We start from the raw sequence: 9,679 nt of genomic DNA, 5'->3' as shown, positions 1-9,679 counted from the left end.
CAGGAGAATCTTTAAGTGAAACCATTAAAATTCAAGCACTAAAAATTCAACCATTAAAATTGAAGCATTAAAATTCAATTTTTTTTGTCGTTTTATCAAGACAAGTTTTCTCTGAATAACCCTAACTGTCCTAGAACTCACTCTGTAGACCAGGCTAGCTTCGAACTCAGAGATCTGCCTGCCTCTGCCTCCCAAAAGCTGGAACTAAAGGTGTTCGCCACCACCACCCAACAAAATGTAAGTTCTAGAGGACAGAAACCTCAACTGTCCGGCAAGCTAGTGCACCTTCAGTGTTGAAAACAAATTGTGTGTGTGTCACATGGTAGATGTGACATAAATCGTAAGATAAATATCAGTATAGGTGCACACCTTGAGTCTCAGCCCTTGGGAGGCAGATACAGATGGATTTCTATGAGTTTGAGGCCAGTCTGGTCTACAGAGTGAGTTCCATGACAGGATTGTATAGAGAGACCCTATCTTAAAAACAAAACAAAAAACAGTCAGGATAAATAAATAAATGGTGTATTTTAACCATTTCTGGGTCCATTCTGGGTCTTTCTGATAAGGGATACACGAGAGGATGTTGGTAAGGTTAGATCAGAACCAACACACATCCCTAAGATGTAAGACAGAAAAGATGTACAAGAAACAAAGTTGAAAAGATTGGTGCAGGCAGGCTCCTGGGAGGGACAGGCATATGGAATATTCCACATGAGAACTTATCCACCGAGTACTTAATCTCCAACATTTTATGGCCATATAGTATGTGTCCTGAGTGACCATGAAGGTGGACAAGCTGCGATTCTGAGGTATGCATTTTGGTGAGATGCACAGTTTATGAAATGGGCACAGCCCTAAGCAAAGGTTTGTGAACTACGTTATGGGAACAGACAAGATAAGTGAGTAAGTGCCTGAGAGTGGAGCTCGACCCCTGACCGCTTGAACTAGAATTTGCAAAGCGAGCTCTTGCTCATTTGCTAAGTACAGGAGGGGAGGGCGTTTCCTTTTTTTTTCTTTTTCTTTTTTCTATTAATCATTCCATTTGTTTACATCTCAAATGATATCCTACTTTCCGTTTACCCCCTCCACCAACCCCCCATCCCACATCTGCTCTCTCCCCCATCCCCTTTGACTGTGTGAGGGTACTCCCCCACCCACCCACCCATCCTCTCCAGCACCACCATTCCAACATTCCCCAACACTGGGGCATCAAACTTCTCCAGGAACAAGGGCCTCCCCTCCCACTGCTGTCAGGCAAGGCCATCCTCTGCTACATATATATCTGGAGCCATGGATCCCTCCAGGTTCACTCCTTGGTTGGTGGTCTAGACTCTGGGAGAACTGAGTGGTCAGGCCAGTCTATGTCATTCTTCCAATGGGGTTGCAATCCCCCTCCACTCCTCCAGTTCTTCTGCCAGCTCCCCTACGAGGTTCTCTGAGCTCAGTCTGATGGTTGGCTCCAAGCATCTGCATCTGCTTTGGTCAGTTGTGGGCTGAACCTCCCAAGGAACTGCCACACTAGGTTCCTGTCAGCAAGCATCTCTTGATCATGGCAACAGTGTTGGGTTTGGTGTCTGCAGACATGATGGATCCCAGGTAGGGTTGGTGGAGGCAGTTGGGAGGGTGGTTTCTAAGCAGAGCAGGACAAAGCCTGCAGCGCTCTGTGCGAACGAGAAGGCCTGTACACCAAGGCTGCTAGCTGTAAAGATGTACGTCTTGCTACGGTCATCGGCATACCTGTCCTGACAACATACACTTCCATACTTTTAGTCAAAAGCAGAAAGGAGGTGATGTGTGTGTAAAAGCACCAAGAGATCACATGGAGATTTTTATGAGACAATGTGAAATGAACAGAGATATAGAATACAAACAAGAGGAGGGGGGAAATGACTTTTGAAGAGACTGTCTGAAAAAAAGAGAACCACATAAATCGATGTAATGGAACATGACGTACTTATGGAAAAGTGACTAAAATCTGTGCATCAATGGCTTGATAAAGTGTTTTTTGTTTGTTTGTTTGTTTGTTTTAGGTTTTTCGAGAGCGTAGACAAATGCAGTCCAACCTGAGCCTGGTGCTGCACACAGAAAAAATGGGAAGCTGATACTGGATGAGAGGAACTGAGGCTTGACATGTCCTCCTGGGTAGCAAGCTGGAGGATGGATATTGGAAGTACTGGGTAAGCAGATATTAACTACAGGTATGTGAGGACAAATGCCATCCAGAATTTGCTTCCTTGACTGGCTCTCAGTCTGGGCTGGCTTTTGCCTGCCACCATGAGCATGCTCACGGGTTGCTTCAACCAGTCAGCTTTCCTTCGTTCTTTTTAAATACTTATATTTATTTTTGTGTGTACAAATGCTTTGTCTGCTTGTATGTGTGTATGACATAGATGTCTGGTACCTGTGATGGTCAGAAGAAGGCACTGTATCTCCTGGAGCTGACATTATAAGTGGTCGTGAGATACTGTATGGGTGCTGGGAATTAAACCTGGGTTCTCTGCAAAAGCAGCAAGCACTCTTAACCACTGACCCATCTCTCCTGTCCAGTCTGCTTTTATTTCTTCCTCTGCAGGTACTTTCTCTGACATTACATTCTATTTTTCGTAGATTATTATGACTCTCAGATTTCCTGTGGCTTCATATTTGTGAGGCTAGATTACCCTAAGTCACAAGAAGGCAATTATTTAGATAATTTATGTGTCTGTCCTATTTTATTTGACTAATTAAATGTATCTACCCAGGTTTTATTCATTCCAAGACATAAGCAGCTGACCCTCTCAAGACCACCACATGTGGTGGTTTGCATAGGTATGGCTCCCACAGGCTCATATATTTGAATTCTTGGTCATTAGGGAGTAGTTCTACTTGACAAGGATTAGGTGTGGGCTCATTGGTGTAGGCGTGGCCTTGTTGGAAGAAGTGTGTCACTGGGGGCGGGCTTTCAGGTTTCAGACGCTCAAGTCAGGCCCAGTGTCTCTCTCCTCCTGCTGCCTGCCATTCCAGATGTAGAACTCTCACTTCCTTCTCCAGTACCATGTCTTCCTGCATGCTAACAAGTCTTCTTGCATGCCACCACGATTCCCAGCATGCAGATAATGGACTAAACCTCTGAAACTGTAAGTAAGCCCCAATTAAATGCTTTCCTTGCTGTGGTCATGGTATCCCTTCACAGCAACAGAACATTGACTAAGACATATGGGACGTACTAATGTCTACTAAAACAAAGACGTATTGACATCAGGTAGGATTCTTAGAGTCTTTTCAGTCACACTTTCTTTGTGCCATTGGTGTAGAGTTCTCAGAAGTCTTTAACAATGGTCAATCTCTTGTAAAGGGAAGGTACAGACACATTCTTGGCTTTATGTGTTGGGCTACTGCATTGGGTTCCACTGACCTAGAAAAGGAACAAGAGTTTGAAAGGTTTCCCCCTAATAAAGCTTTAGGTTGGAAAATGGTTATCTCAGACTATTGTCAGTCAGTACAGGCTTCTAGACAAGGGCTAGAGAAATAGTTAAAACTGAGAGTATTGATTGGGTCATCTGGATTGGTCCCAGTGGAGAGGGAGGGAAGGAAGAAGTCAAGGAGAGTGGCCATATACCTGGATGCCCTCAGGTGAAACAGGGATTACAAAGGAAGAACAAAATTCGGGGAATCAAATGGTTACGGCTTTTGAGCATGTTACATTTGAACTACTTGAGGGTTGTCCTGGGTAGTTTTTATGTCACCTTGACACAGCTAAAGTCATCCGAAAGGAGGGAGCCTCAACCTCAATTAAGAAAATGCCTTCATAAGATTGGATCGTAGGCAGACCTTTGAAGCATTTTCTTAATTAGTGATTGATATGGGAGGGCCCAGCACATCATTTCCCTCTCTCTCTAGGTTTTTTTTTTTCCTCTTGTTAGACAATATATTAGAATAAAACCTTTAGGGATGGCTTCTATAAGATTGCATTGCATCCCGACTGCATTCTTTTTCAAAAAATAAACACCTTATGACATAAACGATTTAAGAGCTAAACTGAGTCTGTTTCAACGCCATCGTGAGCACACACATAAATAGTGATCAGAAGATGATGACCCAAGAGACCAGAGACCCCTGAACCATTGACTTGAGATATAGACCAGCCCCTTGCATACTTTAATGAGCTCTGGGGTCCTCCCTTGTCTCTTTCTCTCTCTTTATTTTCTCCTTTCATTCTTTTTGTATGAACATTGTATGTGCGTTTATGTGTTCATATGAGCACTCTCGTGTATGCTAGTGTATATAGACATATGTGGAAGCCAGAGGTCAATGGGGGGGGGGTCTTCCATTATTGTTACCCATTTAAAAAAAAGATTTATTTGGATTTTTTTGCATGTTGCCTATATATTTATATGTACACCACTTGTGTGCTGTGCCCCTGGAACTAGAGTTACAGATGTTTGTGAGCTGCCATGTGGGTGCTGAGAGCCAGACTGGGGTCCTTGAAAGAACATCAAGTACTCTTAACCCCTGAGCCATCTTTCCATCTTATCTTTTGAAACAGAGTCTCTCAATGAACCTAGAGCTTACTGATTCAACTAGACTGTCTGGCCTGGAAGCCAACAGATCCTCCTCTCCCTGCCTCTCCAAAACTTGGATTGAAGGCACATGCCACAGAATCTAGCTTTTTATGTGGGTGCTGGGGGTTTGAACTCTGGTCTTCGTGCTGGTGCAGGTGACTGAGCCATCCCTAAAGTCCCTATAAGTGACTCTTAAGTTATTCCTTTCCTCTATGAAAGTGTCTTTATCATATCTCTACCCCCTAAGATATCCAGGTCTACACATTATCAGTTCATTTGAACCCCCACCCCCAACCTTTGCCAGACATAAACAAGCCTGTACAAAAATTCTCATTCCTTTATATTAAAATCATCTTAGTTCCACTCTCCTATCTTGGCCCACTTTCCCTAAAAGTCAGAGCCTGAAGTGAAAGTTGATGTAGCAATACTTTACTGAGACACACAGGCCCTGAGGAGCAAGAACAAAGAATAAGGGAGAACACAGATGCCTTACATACCTGGCTACAGCTTTGTCAAAAGCTACATGGTTTGCATGAAAGAATGTCTTCAAAGGGGCCATGTGAAGCAACAGCATGCCAGAGAGAGAGAGAGAGACAGAGAGAGACAGAGAGAGTCAGAGACAGAGTCACAGAGAGGGAGAGAGACAGACAGGGAGAGAGACAGAGAGAGATTAACTTCAACAGAATCATGTATGAAGAATATAATGAAATATGCTCTCCGGTGGTCTACATTGTGTGCGTTGGTAGTTTTTTCTTTTATATTGCTGGAAAGTAGCTCATTGTATTTACATAATACAATCTGTATCTCCACTCAGCAGCTGATAGATGGTCTCTAGTTTTTAACGATTATAAATTAATTTAACATGAACGCATGTGAATGATTCTTTCTGGGAACATATGTGCCCATGAGTATCTAGGACTGTAAATGCTGGATTTTATGTAAGCTGTATGTTTAACTCAAACTGTTTTTCAAAGTGGGTACCCTGTTTTCCATCCCAGCCACAGTGTTTGAATGCTCCAGCTGCTTCATGTCTTCATAAACACGTGTTAGTGAGCCAATCCAGTGGTTCATTGTGTTATTTGTTCATCATCCTTCCTTCTTTCTCCCTCCCTCCCTCCCTTCTTTCTTCCCTCCTTCCTCCTTCCTTTCCTTCCTTCCCTTTTTTCTTTCCTTCCCTTCCACTCACTCCCCCTCCTTCCATCCTTCCTTTCTTCCCCCTCCCTTTTCCTCCCTTTTCCTCCCTCCCCTCCATCCCTCCCTCTCCCTCCCTCCTTCTCTCCTTCTTTCCCTTCCTTCTTCCCCTTCCCTTTCTTCCTTCATTCCCTTCCCCTCACTCCCCCTCCTTCCTTCTTCCTCCCTTCCTCCCCCTCCTTCCATCCTTTCCTCCCCCCTCCTTCCATTCTTTCCTCCCCCCTCCTTCCATCCTTTCCTCCCTCCCTCCCCTCCATCCCTCCACTTCCCTCCCTCCCTCTTCCCTTCCATCCCTCCTTCCCCCTTCCTGCAATTACTAAAGATATCAAATGATGTCATTTATTGGCCATCCTCACACCTTTTCATATGATGGCTGCTTACATCTTCTATTTTTTAAACTAGTTTGCTTTTTTTTTTCTGAGTTTGTAAGAGACGTTTCACCCTTTTCATGCTTTCTACTAATATGCCAGTTTGAGCAACTTCAGTCTTTTAGAAATTTGTCCACTTCATCTAGGTTGTCAAATTTATTAATAAATGTGTTCACGATATCCCTCTTGTTAGCCTTTTAAATATACTGAACCTATAGGTCTCTTGATTTACTCCTGAGAGTTTGTGTACTGGCTGGTTTTGTGTGTCAACTTGACACAAGCTGGAGTTATCACAGAGAGGGAACCTCCTTTGAGGATATGCCTCCATGAGATCCAGCTATAAAGCATTTTCTCAATTAGTGACCAAGGGTGGGAGGGCCCATTGTGGGTGGTGCCATCCATGAGCTGGTAGTCCTGGGTTCTATAAGAAAGCAAGCTGAGCAAGCCAGAGGAAGCAAGTCAGTAAGCAGTATTCCTCCATGGCTTCTGCATCCACTCCTGCCTCCAGGTTCCTACCCTGTGTGAGTTCCAGTCCTGACTTCCTTTGGTGATGAACAGCAATGTGGAAGTGTAAGCTGAATAAATCCTTTTCTCCCCAACTTGCTTCTTGGTCATGATGTTTTGTGCAGGAATAGAAACCCTGACTAAGACAGTTGGAATCTGTGTCTTCTGCTGGTTTTCTTTTCTTTTCTGTGTCTTTTTCCTGTTTGTTTTCTCGAGTTAGTGCCTTCTATATCCCAGGATGGCCTTGAATTCAGCAAGTAACCAACGATGACCTTGAATTCCTGGTTTTATGCCTCTACTTCCCGGTCTTGGGACTGCAGGTGTGCATCACCACGAAGGTTTTAGACAGCATTTCAGATCAAAACCAGGCTTCACACACACTAGTCATATGCTCTACAGCTGAGATACATCCCCAGTCTTTCCATGCTTTTCAATATCAGCCTAGCTACAGACTTACCAATGTTACTGATTTACTCCTAGCACTACCTTTCAGTAACTTCTGTTTCTTTTCTCACTGGTTTCCATTCTAATATTCACTGTTACGATCTTATCCTTACTTTAGATTTATTTCCCTTATCTTTTTATAGGTCCTTAAAATGAAATCTTAGGCCACTGATTCGGGACTTTCTCTTCTAATATTTTCTAATTCACAGGCATAAGGTTCCCTGTAGGGATCCTTTTAACCACACATCACAAACTTTAATATGTATGTTTCATTTTCTAGCAGTCACAGTATTTTCTATTTTATCTTCTGGTATCTCATTCATAAACATTTAGGGATGTTACATTTAATCTTCTAAAGCATAGAGAGTTTTCAGATTTCCTCTTTGTCGGGCTTGTAATCTGACTTTGCTATGGTCAGAGAGCATCCTTTATGCTTTCAGTCCTTTTAAATTTAGCAAGATTTGATTTAAGCCCTACATTAGTGACTACTCTGTATGTGCTTAGAAATAGCTTTTTACAGTTACTCCAGGTGATGTCCTGTAAAGGACAATTTGGTCACATTGGTTAGTTATGCTGTTCTACCTTGTTTATCCTAACTGACATTCTGATCACTTGTTCTCTATAGATAGAATTAAAATCTATTGTTAATATGATAATGGATTTGCCTCTTTTATTATAGTTATGATTTTTTATGTCCTATATTTTGGTGTAATTTGTCAGCTACTTGTCCATTATTATTATGCTTTCTTTTATAACCATGGAAGGTCATCTTGGCTGGCAAGATGACTCAGCAGGGAAAGGTACTTGCCACAAACCCTAATAACGTAGTTCAATCTTATATGGCAGAAGGAGAGAACCAACTCCTGCAAGTTGTCTTCTAACCTCCACTCATGTGTTGTGGCATGTGCACACACACACACATACACACACATACATACACATGTATGCATCCACACACACATGCATACACATGTGTGCATGCACACACACACACTCATACATACACACACAGACATGCACACACTGCACAAAAATAAAGTAAATAAAAATTAAAAAGAAATATCCTCTTTATCTCTCTTATGAGTCCATGTGCCGGTATCTATGTTAAGAATCATACAACTTCTGACTTTTTTTTATGACTGTGATTACATGTTATATTTCTCCACCCTTTACTTTTACTTGTGTCTCTATATTTAGCATGCATTTTCTGATATTCTTTTAACACTTTTCAATCCTGTCCATTTCTAGCTTTTATTTAGAATGTTTAGACCATTTATATTTAGTGTAACCATCAATAGAGTTGAGACTAAGTTTATTTGTTTTTCCTTTGTTGAGACTAAGTATTCTTTGTTTTTCCTTTCTTCTCTGGATTAAGTTTTAAGATATCATTTTGATTCTTATTAATGTATCTGTAGCTATACTTTCCCCACATCATTAATTTGGTTGCTGCTCTGTGGCTCCTAACGAGTATTGTTAAAAATCAACAGCGTCTTTAACTATCTAAGTCTATATTGAAACAACATACCCTGACACATATAATGGAAGTATTTTTGCATTATTTTACTGCTGTTTTTTATGGTGCTGTCCTTTGTCTTATTCTTATTGTGTGTTATAAATTCTATAATGCATGGTTATTAATTTTGTTTTAAACTGTCAGTTATATTCTAAGTAAACTTTTTAAACCAGAAAAGGACTTGTGATATTTATTACATAAGCATCATTTCCGAAACTCACTTTTATATGACAGTAGGTATGTACATTGTGTGTGTGTGTGTTCATATGTATATGTACATGTGTGTGAGTGTATGTGGAGATGAGGGGTCAGTGTTGTCCTTGATGAATCTTTACTTTTTCCAAGACAGCATTCCTTACTGAACCTATAAGCTTATCAATGGTCTAGATAGGCCAGCAAGCTGAGATCAACCTGCTTCCACCTCCCCAGCCCTGGGGTTATAGGCATATGCACTGTATAAGCTTTTTACCTGGATTCTGGGGATTTGAACTCAGGCTCCCATGTTTGTATGGCAAGCTGCATTGATGAAGCCATCTCCCAGTCCCATCTCTCAAACTCTTACAGGTCCAGATCTCCAACTAGTGTCTTGTTACTTCAGTCTAAAAATACTTTTCTTAACACTCAGAATTTTTTTTCAGATTCTGCTTGTCTTGATAAAAATTCTTTAGTGCATCTTCATTCTGAAAAACATTTTGACTGGATATAGCATTCCAGGTTGGAATATATTTTTCTTTAATCCTTTCACATTTTTGTTCTCTTGTCTCCTGCTTTACCTTGATTCAGACAAAACATCTCTAGTGAATATTTTTACACTTAGTGTTTCCTCTGGCTCTTCTGGATATCTTAATGATTGATTGTGGTGCTCTTGGTGTGGTTATCATCATGTTTAGTCAGATTTGGGTTAGGTTGGTGATATTCTTGAGTTTGTGGATTTAAATTGGAGGGTAACTAGCTATTATTTTGTAAGACCTCTCTCCTTCTCCTCTTTCTCCTTCTATCCCTCCTTTTTCTCCTCCTTTTTTTTTCCAAGACAGAATCTCTATATATAGCTCTGGCTGTCCTGGAACTCAGTCTGTAGACCAGTCTGGGCTTGAACCCAGAGATCTGCCTGCCTCTGC

Source organism: Grammomys surdaster, unplaced genomic scaffold (assembly GCF_004785775.1).
Source record: "Grammomys surdaster isolate TR1022 unplaced genomic scaffold, NIH_TR_1.0 374, whole genome shotgun sequence".
Classification (NCBI taxonomy): domain Eukaryota; kingdom Metazoa; phylum Chordata; class Mammalia; order Rodentia; family Muridae; genus Grammomys; species Grammomys surdaster.
This window is presented reverse-complemented; position numbering follows the sequence as displayed.